Source organism: Gorilla gorilla, chromosome 20 (assembly GCF_029281585.2).
Source record: "Gorilla gorilla gorilla isolate KB3781 chromosome 20, NHGRI_mGorGor1-v2.1_pri, whole genome shotgun sequence".
NCBI lineage: Eukaryota > Metazoa > Chordata > Mammalia > Primates > Hominidae > Gorilla > Gorilla gorilla.
Genome location: NC_073244.2, coordinates 18035451 through 18046514, shown reverse-complemented (window position 1 = coordinate 18046514; position 11064 = coordinate 18035451). Strand labels below are relative to the sequence as shown.

Sequence of the window (11064 nt, the reverse complement as noted above, 5' to 3'; positions counted from 1 at the left end):
GTCCATGGGTATTGGGTGTGTGTCCCGTCAACCTCACATCATGCAAAAACGTAGGACTGAGTTGTGAAGAGTTTATTCAAGTGAAAAGCTGGGAATGGCCATTCAGGAAAACACACACTCCAGAGAAATGGGCACAGGGCTCCAAAGACAAGAGTTCTTTATTAGATTTTCAATGAATCATTTTCACCAGTCCTAACAGTCTTCAGGTCACCTTTCCTTCTAACTGCTCTCCTTGTACCCTTGGGAGGGTTTGTGATGCTGTCCTGTTTGGGAAAGCCATGCTGCTCTCTTTACACTTCACAGTAGTTTGGTTTGGATCATTTCTGTGCTGTGCTCAGATGCTCCTTCCTTCATATAAGGTTGAGGAAAAGGAGACACATCTGACCCATCCATGTGTGTTTGTGAAACAGGCAGCAGCAAATAATTATTCAGTTTTAGGAATTAGGCTTACACTGGAGGGAGAGGTCAGAGCCCTTCGGGGGAATATTTATGAACAAGTAACAGATGATTAAATTCTCCAAAGCAAACAACTTTTCTACTTGAGAATAAAGTGTTTCTAGTTAAATTATGCAATTCATTCAGCAATCTAATGTTTCATGTAATGTTGATGATCCTACTAATTATCCTGATGTTCTCTACTTAATGCTTAATGAAAAATATGGCACTTCAAAATAGCTTCTGCAGCAAGGGAAGATACATTTTAAGACCCTTTACCGGGGTGGGCACGGTGGCTCACACCTGTAATCCCAACACTTTGGGAGGCCGAGATGGGTGGATCACGAGGTCAGGAGATCAAGACCATGCTGGCTAACATGGTGAAACCCCATCTCTACTAAAAAAAAAATACAAAAAAATTAGCTGGGCATGATGGCGGGCACCTGTAGTCCCAGCTATTCGGGAGGCTGAGGCAGCAGAATTGCGTGAACCCGGGAGGTGGAGCTTGCAGTGAGCCAAGATCACGCAACTGCACTCCAGCCCGGGAGACAGAGCAAGACTCCTTCTCAAAAAAAAAAAAAAAAAAAAAAAGACCCTTTTTCCCCAAAGCATACTGGAATTCACAATTATAAAGAAATTCACTATTATAAAGAAATGTGGGTCAGGTGTGGTGGCTCATGCCTATAATCTTAGCACACTGAGAGGCCAACTTGGGTGGATTGCCTGAGCTCAGGAGGCAGCCTGGGCAACATGATGAAACCCCATCTCTATTAAAAATACAAAAAAAAATTAGCTTGGCATAGTGGCAGACACCTGTAGCCTCAGCTACTCAGGAGGATGAGGCACAAGAATTCCTTGAACCCAGGAGGTGGAGGTTGCAATGAGCTGTGATTGTGTCATTTCACTCCAGCCTGGGTGACTGAGCGTCTTGCTCAAAAAAAAAAAAAAAAAAAGTAGAACAGAACTGAGGTCCACTCATGTTGTCCAGGAAAACTAGATACTTACACTGAGGTTTGATGGGCTAGAAAGAAAGGCTTTTACTGCAGAGCCCCAGGCAAGAAGGACCAGGAAGATAAAGGTTCAAATCCTGGCCTCCCCGAAGGCACGGTGGATCATGCCTGTAATCCCAGTGTGTGGGGAGGCTGAGGCAGGTGGATCACCTGAGGTCAGAAGTTTGAGACCAGCCTGGCCAACATGGTGAAACCCCATCTCTACTAAAAATACCAAATTAGCCAGATGTGGTGGCGTGCACGTGTAATCCCAGCTACTCGGGCGGCTGAGGTAGGAGAATCACTTGAACCCAGGAGGTGGAGGTTGCAGTGAGCCAAGATCGCGCCACTGCATTCCAGCCTGGGCAAAAAGAGTGAAACTCTGTCTCAAAAAAAATAAAAAACTGTTATGCTTTGTTTGTTGTGTGTTTGAGAAAAGATCTCACTCTGTTGCCCAGGCTGGAGTACAGTGGTGCCATCATGGCTCACTGTAGCCTCCAACTCCTGGGCTCAAGCGATCCTCTCACCTCAACCTCCCCAGTAGCTGGGACTACAGGTATTCACCACCACTCCTGGCTAATTTTAATTTTTTTTTTTTTTGTAGAGATGAGGACTCCCTATGTTGCCTAAACTGGTTTGGAACTCCTGAGCTAACGTGATCTTTCTCGCTAGGCCTCGCAAAGTGCTGGGATTACACTGGGACCTGAAAGCATTCAGAAATATGCCAACAGTCCAAGAGCAAAATTTTTTGGGGGGCGGAGGGGGAAGGGCTATTTTCAATTTCGTTTCAGAGTTAAACTATAAGCTAAATTCCCTCCCAAGGTTAGTTTGGCCTATGCCCAGGAATGAACAAGGACAGCTTGGAGGTTAGAAGCAAGATGGAGCCGCCGGGTGTGGTGGCCTGTAATCCCAGCACTTTGGGAGGCTGAGGCGGGCAAATCACGAGGTCAGGAGTTCGAGACCAGCCTGGCCAACATGGTGAAACCCCGCCTCTACTAAAAATACAAAAAATCAGCTGGGCATAGTGGCGGGTGCCTGTAATCTCAGCTACTCAGGAGGCTGAGGCAGGAGAATCTCCTGAACTTGGGAGGCAGAGGTTGCAGTGAGCTGAGATCATACCACCGCACTCCAGCCCTGGTGACAGAGTAAGACTCTGCCTCAAAAAAAAAAAAAAAAAAAAAAGTAAGGTGGAGTCATGTCAGATCTCTTTTCACTGTACTAACGTCTCATTTATAATTTTTGTAAAGGTAGTTTCAATCTCTCCCTTTGGGTTTCATAACACCTTATTCTTAAGGTGTGGGCTATAATGATGGAAAAAGGATGAAGACCACTTTAACTTCTTCCTGCTGACAGGGATGTAGTGGGGGTAGGTGCTTACCCCAAAGTGTGAGGAGTGGAACCACTTTGCAGCCATCTGAGCATGCTCACATAGGCTGGGTTGGGGTTCGAAGGCTTGCATGACAAAGGCATTAGTATTCTCATCTATAGTTTTAGTACAGTATTAATATTTATGCAAACAGCATACTATAGTTTTAGCACAGAACAGTGAACTATAAGGTAAATAATGAGTCCCAGGATAAAGAGTGAAAGTCTTAGCTTCAGAAGCTTTTGTAGAATTGATCTTAAGCTCTGAGGGATACAGGTAAAAAGCCCTGACAACTGGCCAGGCATGGTGGCTCACACCTGTAATCCCAGCACTTTGGGAGACCAAGGTGGGTGGATCACCTGAGGTCAGGAGTTCGAGACCAGCCTAGCCAACATAATAAAACCCCATCTCTACTAAAAATACAAAAAATTATCTGGGTGTGGTGGTGGGTGCGTGTAATTGGAGCTACTCAGGAAGCTGAGGCAGGAGAATCACTTGAACCCAGGAGGCGGAGGTTGCAGTGAGCTGAGACCCTGCCACTGTACTCCAGTCCAGTCTGGGCAACAAGAGCAAAACTCAATCTTAAAAAAAAAAAAAAAAAAAAAGGAGGAGGAGCCAAGATGGCCGAATAGGAACAGCTCTGGTCTACAGCTCCCAGCCTGAGCAATGCAGAAGACGGGTGATTTCTGCATTTCCATCTGAGGTACCGGGTTCATCTCACTAGGGAGTGCCAGACAGTGGGCGCAGGTCAGTGGGTGCATGCACCGTGCGCGAGCCGAAGCAGGGCGAGGCATTGCCTCACTCGGGAAGCGCAAGGGGTCAGGGAGTTCCCTTTCCTAATCAAAGAAAGGGGTGACGGACGGCACCTGGAAAATCGGGTCACTCCCACCCGAATACTGCGCTTTCCCAACAGGCTTAAAAAACGGCGCACCACAAGATTATATCCCGCACCTGGCTCGGAGGGTCCTACCCTAGGGAGTCTCGCTGATTGCTAGCACAGCAGTCTGAGATCAAACTGCAAGGCAGCAGCGAGGCTGGGGGAGGGGCGCCCACCATTGCCCAGGTTTGCTTAGGTAAACAAAGCAGCTGGGAAGCTCAAACTGGGTGGAGCCCACCACAGCTCAAGGAGGCCTGCCTGCCTCTGTAGGCTCCACCTCTGGGGGCAGGGCACAGACAAACAAAGGACAGCAGTAACCTCTGCAGACTTAAATGTCCCTGTCTGACAGCCTTGAAGAGAGCAGTGGTTCTCCCAGTACGCAGCTGGAGATCTGAGAACGGGCAGACTGCCCCCTCAAGTGGGTCCCTGACCCGTGACCCCCAAGCAGCCTAACTGGGAGGCACCCTCCAGCAGGGGCACACTGACACCTCACACTGCAGGGTACTCCAACAGACCTGCAGCTGAGGGTCCTGTCTGTTAGAAGGAAAACTAACAAACAGAAAGGACATGCACACCAAAAACCCATCTGTACATCACCAGCATCAAAGACCAAAAGTAGATAAAACCACAAAGATGGGGAAAAAACAGAACAGAAAAACTGGAAACTCTAAAAATCAGAGTGCCTCTTCTCCTCCAAAGGAACGCAGCTCCTCACCAGCAACGGAACAAAGCTGGACGGAGAATGACTTTGAAGAGCTGAGAGAAGAAAGATCCAGACGATCAAATTACTCTGAGCTACGGGAGGGCATTCAAATCAAAGGCAAAGAAGTTGAAAACTTTGAAAAAAATTTAGAAGAATGTATAACTAGAATAACCAATACAGAGAAGTGCTTAAAGGAGCTGACGGAGCTGAAAACCAAGGCTTGAGAACTACGTGAAGAATGCAGAAGCCTCAGGAGCCGATGCGATCAACTGGAAGAAAGGGTATCAGCAATGGAAGATGAAATGAATGAAATGAAGCAAGAAGGAAAGTTTAGAGAAAAAAGAATAAAAAGAAATGAGCAAAGCCTCCAAGAAATATGGGACTATGTGAAAAGACCAAATCTACGTCTGATTGGTGTACCTGAAAGTGATGGGGAGAATGGAATCAAGCTGGAAAACACTCTGCAGGATATTATCCAGGAGAATTTCCCCAATCTAGCAAGGCAGGCCAACGTTCAGATTCAGGAAATACAGAGAACGCCACAAAGATACTCCTCGAGAAGAGCAACTCCAAGACACATAATTGTCAGATTCACCAAAGTTGAAATGAAGGAAAAAATGTTAAGGGCAGCCAGAGAGAAAGGTCGGGTTAACCTCAAAGGGAAGCCCATCAGACTAACAGCGGATCTCTCGGCAGAAACCCTACAAGCCAGAAGAGAGTGGGGGCCAATATTCAACATTCTTAAAGAAAAGAATTTTCAACCCAGAATTTCATATCCAGCCAAACTAAGCTTCATAAGTGAAGGAGAAATAAAATACTTTACAGACAAGCAAATGCTGAGAGATTTTGTCACCACCAGGCCCGCCCTAAAAGAGCTCCTGAAGGAAGCGCTAAACATGGAAAGGAACAACCAGTACCAGCCACTGCAAAATCATGCCAAAATGTAAAGACCATCGAGACTACAAAGAAACTGCATCAACTAACGAGCAAAATAACCAGCTAACATCATAATAACAGGATCAAATTCACACATAACAATATTAACTTTAAATGTAAATGGACTAAATGCTCCAATTAAAAGACACAGACTGGCAAATTGGATAAAGAGTCAAGACCCATCAGTGTGCTGTATTCAGGAAACCCATCTCACGTGCAGAGACACACATAGGCTCAAAATGAAAGGATGGAGGAAGATCTACCAAGCAAATGGAAAACAAAAAAAGGCAGGGGTTGCAATCCTAGTCTCTGATAAAACAGACTTTAAACCAACAAAGATCAAAAGAGACAAAGAAGGCCATTACATAATAGTAAAGGGATCAATTCAACAAGAAGAGCTAACTATCCTAAATATATATGCACCCAATACAGGAGCACCCAGATTCATAAAGCAAGTCCTGAGTGACCTACAAAGAGACTTAGACTCCCACACATTAATAATGGGAGACTTTAACAACCCACTGTCAACATTAGACAGATCAATGAGACAGAAAGTCAACAAGGATACCCAGGAATTGAACTCAGCTCTGCACCAAGCAGACCTAATAGACATCTACAGAATTCTCCACCCCAAATCAACAGAATATACATTTTTTTCAGCACCACACCACACCTATTCCAAAATTGACCACATAGTTGGAAGTAAAGCTCTCCTCAGCAAATGTAAAAGAACAGAAATTATAACAAACTATCTCTCAGACCACAGTGCAATCAAACTAGAACTCAGGATTAAGAATCTCACTCAAAACCGCTCAACTACATGGAAACTGAACAACCTGCTCCTGAATGACTACTGGGTATATAACGAAATGAAGGCAGAAATAAAGATGTTCTTTGAAACCAACGAGAACAAAGACACAACATACAGAATCTCTGGGACGCATTCAAAGCAGTGTGTAGAGGGAAATTTATAGCACTAAATGCCCACAAGAGAAAGCAGGAAAGATCCAAAATTGACACCCTAACATCACAATTAAAAGAACTAGAAAAGCAAGAGCAAACACATTCAAAAGCTAGCAGAAGGCAAGAAATAACTAAAATCAGAGCAGAACTGAAGGAAATAGAGACACAAAAAACCCTTCAAAAAATTAATGAATCCAGGAGCTGGTTTTTTGAAAGGATCAACAAAATTGATAGACCGCTAGCAAGACTAATAAAGAAAAAAAGAGAGAAGAATCAAATAGACGCAATAAAAAATGACAAAGGGGATATCACCACCGATCCCACAGAAATACAAACTACCATCAGAGAATACTACAAACACCTCTACGCAAATAAACTAGAAAATCTAGAAGAAATGGATAAATTCCTGGATACATACACTCTCCCAAGACTAAACCAGGAAGAAGTTGAATCTCTGAATAGACCAATAACAGGATCTGAAATTGTGGCAATAATCAATAGCTTACCAACCAAAAAGAGTCCAGGACCAGATGGATTCACAGCCGAATTCTACCAGAGGTACAAGGAGGAACTGGTACCATTCCTTCTGAAACTATTCCAATCAATAGAAAAAGAGGGAATCCTCCCTAACTCATTTTATGAGGCCAGCATCATTCTGATACCAAAGCCGGGCAGAGACACAACCAAAAAAGAGAATTTTAGACCAATATCCTTGATGAACATTGATGCAAAAATCCTCAATAAAATACTGGCAAACCGAATCCAGCAGCACATCAAAAAGTTTATCCACCATGATCAAGTGGGCTTCATCCCTGGGATGCAAGGCTGGTTCAATATACGCAAATCAATAAATGTAATCCAGCATATAAACAGAGCCAAAGACAAAAACCACATGATTATCTCAATAGATGCAGAAAAGGCCTTTGACAAAATTCAACAACCTTTCATGCTAAAAACTCTCAATAAATTAAGTATTGATGGGACATATTTCAAAATAATAAGAGCTATCTATGACAAACCCACAGCCAATATCATACTGAATGGGCAAAAACTGGAAGCATTCCCTTTGAAAACTGGCACAAGACATGGATGCCCTCTCTCACCACTCCTATTCAACATAGTGTTGGAAGTTCTGGCCAGGGCAATTAGGCAGGAGAAGGAAATAAAGGGTATTCAATTAGGAAAAGAGGGAGTCAAATTGTCCCTGTTTGCAGATGACATGATTGTATATCTAGAAAACCCCATTGTCTCAGCCCAAAATCTCCTTAAGCTGATAAGCAACTTCAGCAAAGTCTCAGGATACAAAATCAATGTGCAAAAATCACAAGCATTCCTATACACCAACAACAGACAAACAGAGAGCCAAATCATGAGTGAATACCATTCACAATTGCTTCAAAGAGAATAAAATACCTAGGAATCCAACTTACAAGGGACGTGAAGGACCTCTTCAAGGAGAACTACAAATCGCTGCTCAAGGAAATAAAAGAGGATACAGCTCCCTCTCCCTCTCAGTCTCCATCTCCCTCTCCGTCTCCGTCTCCCTTCTCCCTCTCCCCATGGTCTCCCTCTCCCCACAGTCTCCCTCTGATGCCGAGCCGAAGCTGGACTGTACTGCTGCCATCTCGGCTCACTGCAACCTCCCTGCCTGATTCTCCTGCCTCAGCCTGCCGAGTGCCTGCGATTACAGGCGTGCGCCGCCACGCCTGACTGGTTTTCATACTTTTTTGGTGGAGACGGGGTTTCGCTGGGTTGGCTGGGCTGGTCTCCAGCTCCTAACCGCGAGTGATCCGCCAGCCTCGGCCTCCCGAGGTGCCGGGATTGCAGACGGAGTCTGGTTCACTCAGTGCTCAATGGTGCCCAGGCTGGAGTGCAGTGGTGTGATCGCGGCTCGCTACAACCTCCACCTCCCAGCCGCCTGCCTTGGCCCCCCAAAGTGCCGAGATTGCAGCCTCTGCCCGGCCGCCACCCCATCTGGGAAGTGAGGAGCGTCTCTGCCCGGCCGCCCATCGTCTGGGACGTGAGGAGCCCCTCTGCCTAGCTGCCCAGTCTGGAAAGTGAGGAGTGTCTCTGCCCGGACGCCATCCCATCTAGGAAGTGAGGAGCACCTCTTCCCGGCCGCCATCCCATCTAGGAAGTGAGGAGCATCTCTGCCCGGCCGCCCATCGTCTGAGATGTGGGGAGCACCTCTGCACCACCGCCCCGTCTGGGATGTGAGGAGCGCCTCTGCCCGGCCGCGACCCTGTCTGGGAGGTGAGTAGTGTCTCTGCCCGGCCGCCCCGTCTGAGAAGTGAGGAGAACCTCCGCCTGGCAACCGCCCCGTCTGAGAAGTGAGGAGGCCCTCTGCCCGGCAGCCACCCCGTCTGGGAAGTGAGGAGCCCCTCCGCCCGGCAGCCACCCCGTCTGGGAAGTGAGGAGCGTCTCCGCCTGGCAGCCACCCCATCTGGGAGGGAGGTGGGGGTCAGCCCCTGCCAGGCCAGCCGCCCCGTCCAGGAGGGAGGTGGGGGGGGGTCAGCCCCCCGCCCGGCCAGCCGCCCCGTCCCAGAGGGAGGCGGGGGGGTCAGCCCCCCACCGGGCCAGCCGCCCCATCCAGGAGGGAGGTGGGGGGGTCAGCCCCCTGCCCGGCCAGCCGCCCCGTCCGGGAGGGAGGTGGGGGGGTTAGCCCCCCGCCCGGCCAGCCGCCCCGTCTGGGAGGGAGGTGGGGGGATCAGCCCCCCGCCCGGCCAGCCGCCCCGTCCGGAGGGAGGTGGGGGGGTCAGCCCCCCGCCCGGCCAGCCACCCCATCCGGGAGGTGAGGGGCGCCTCTGCCTGGCCGCCCCTACTGGGAAGTGAGGAGCCCCTCTGCCCAGCCAGCCGCCCCATTCGGGAGGGAGGTGGGGGGGTCAGCCCCCGGCCCGGCCAGCCGCCCCGTCCGGGAGGGAGGTGGGGCGGTCAGCCCCCCACCCGGCCAGCTGCCCTGTCTGGGAGGTGAGGGGTGCCTCTGCCCGGCCGCCCCTATTGGGAAGTGAGGGGCCCCTCTGCCCGACCAGCCGCCGCGTCCGGGAGGGAGGTGGGGGGTCAGCACCCACCCGGCCAGCCGCCCCGTCTGGGAGGAGGTTGGGGGCGCCTCCGCCCGGCCAGCCGCCCCGTCCGGGAGGTGGGGGGCGCCTCTGCCCGGCCGCCCCTTCTGGAAAGTGAGGAGCCCCTCTGCCCGGCCACCACCCCGTCTGGGAGGTGTACCCAACAGCTCATTGAGAACAGGTCATGATGACAATGGCGGTTTTGTGGAATAGAAAAGGGGGAAAGGTGAAAAAAGATTGAGAAATCGGATGGTTGCTGTGTCTGTGTAGAAAGAAGTAGACATGGGAGACTTTTCATTTTGTTCCATACTAAGAAAAATTCTTCTGCCTTGGGATCCCGTTGATCTATGACCTTATCCCCAACCCTGTGCTCTCTGAAACATGTGCTGTGTCCACTCAGGGTTAAATGGATTAAGGGCGGTGCAAGATGTGCTTTGTTAAACAGATGCTTGAAGGCAGCATGCTCGTTAAGAGTCAACACCACTCCCTAATCTCAAGTACCCAGGGACACAAACACTGCAGAAGGCCGCAGGGTCCTCTGCCTAGGAAAACCAGAGACCTTTGTTCACTTGTTTATCATCTGCTGACCTTCCCTCCACTATTGTCCTATGACCCTGCCAAATCCCCCTCTGTGAGAAACACCCAAGAATGATCAATAAAAAAAAATAAAATAAAATATAATAAAAAAAAGAGGATACAAACAAATGGAATAACATTCCATGCTCATGGGTAGGAAGAATCAATATCGTGAAAATGGCCATAATGCCCAAGGTAATTTACAGATTCAATGCGATCCCCATCAAGCTACCAATGCCTTTCCTCACAGAATTGGAAAAAACTACTTTAAAGTTCATATGGAACCAAAAAAGAGCCCACATCACCAAGTCAATCCTAAGCCAAAAGAACAAAGCTGGAGGCATCACACTACCTGACTTCAAACTATACTACAAGGCTACAGTAACCAAAACAGCATGGTACTGGTACCAAAACAGAGATATAGATCAATGGAACAGAACAGAGCCCTCAGAAATAATGCCACATATCTACAACTATCTGATCTTTGACAAACCTGAGAAAAACAAGCAATGGGGAAAGGATTCCCTATTTAATAAATGGTGCTGGGAAAACTGGCTAGCCATATGTAGAAAGCTGAAACTGGATCCCTTCCTTATACCTTATACAAAAATCAATTCAAGATGGATTAAAGACTTAAACGTTCGACCTAAAACCATAAAAACCCTAGAAGAAAACCTAGGCATTACCATTCAGGACATAGGCATGGGCAAAGACTTCATGTCTAAAACACCAAAAGCAATGGCAACAAAAGACAAAATTGACAAATGGGATCTAATTAAACTAAAGAGCTTCTGCACAGCAAAAGAAACTACCATCAGAGTGAACAGGCAACCTACAAAATGGGAGAAAATTTTCGCAACCTACGCATCTGACAAAGGGCTAATATCCAGAATCTACAATGAACTCAAATTTACAAGAAAAAAACAAACAACCCCATCAAAAAGTGGGCAAAGGACATGAACAGACACTTCTCAAAAGAAGACATTTATGCAGCCAAAAAACACATGAAAAAATGCTCACCATCACTGGCCATCAGAAAAATGCAAATCAAAACCACAATGAGATACCATCTCACACCAGTTAGAATGGCAATCATTAAAAAGTCAGGAAACAACAGGTGCTGGAGAGGATGTGGAGAAATAGGAACACTTTTACACTGT

At 47.7% G+C, this 11064-nt stretch overlaps 1 long non-coding RNA gene across 1 annotated transcript in view; it reads right to left on the bottom strand.

Moving 5' to 3' along the window:
* The window catches only part of LOC109024269 (uncharacterized), a 67113-nt gene that overhangs the window by 38147 nt on the left and 17902 nt on the right, over positions 1–11064 (bottom strand). The window lies entirely within an intron of this gene.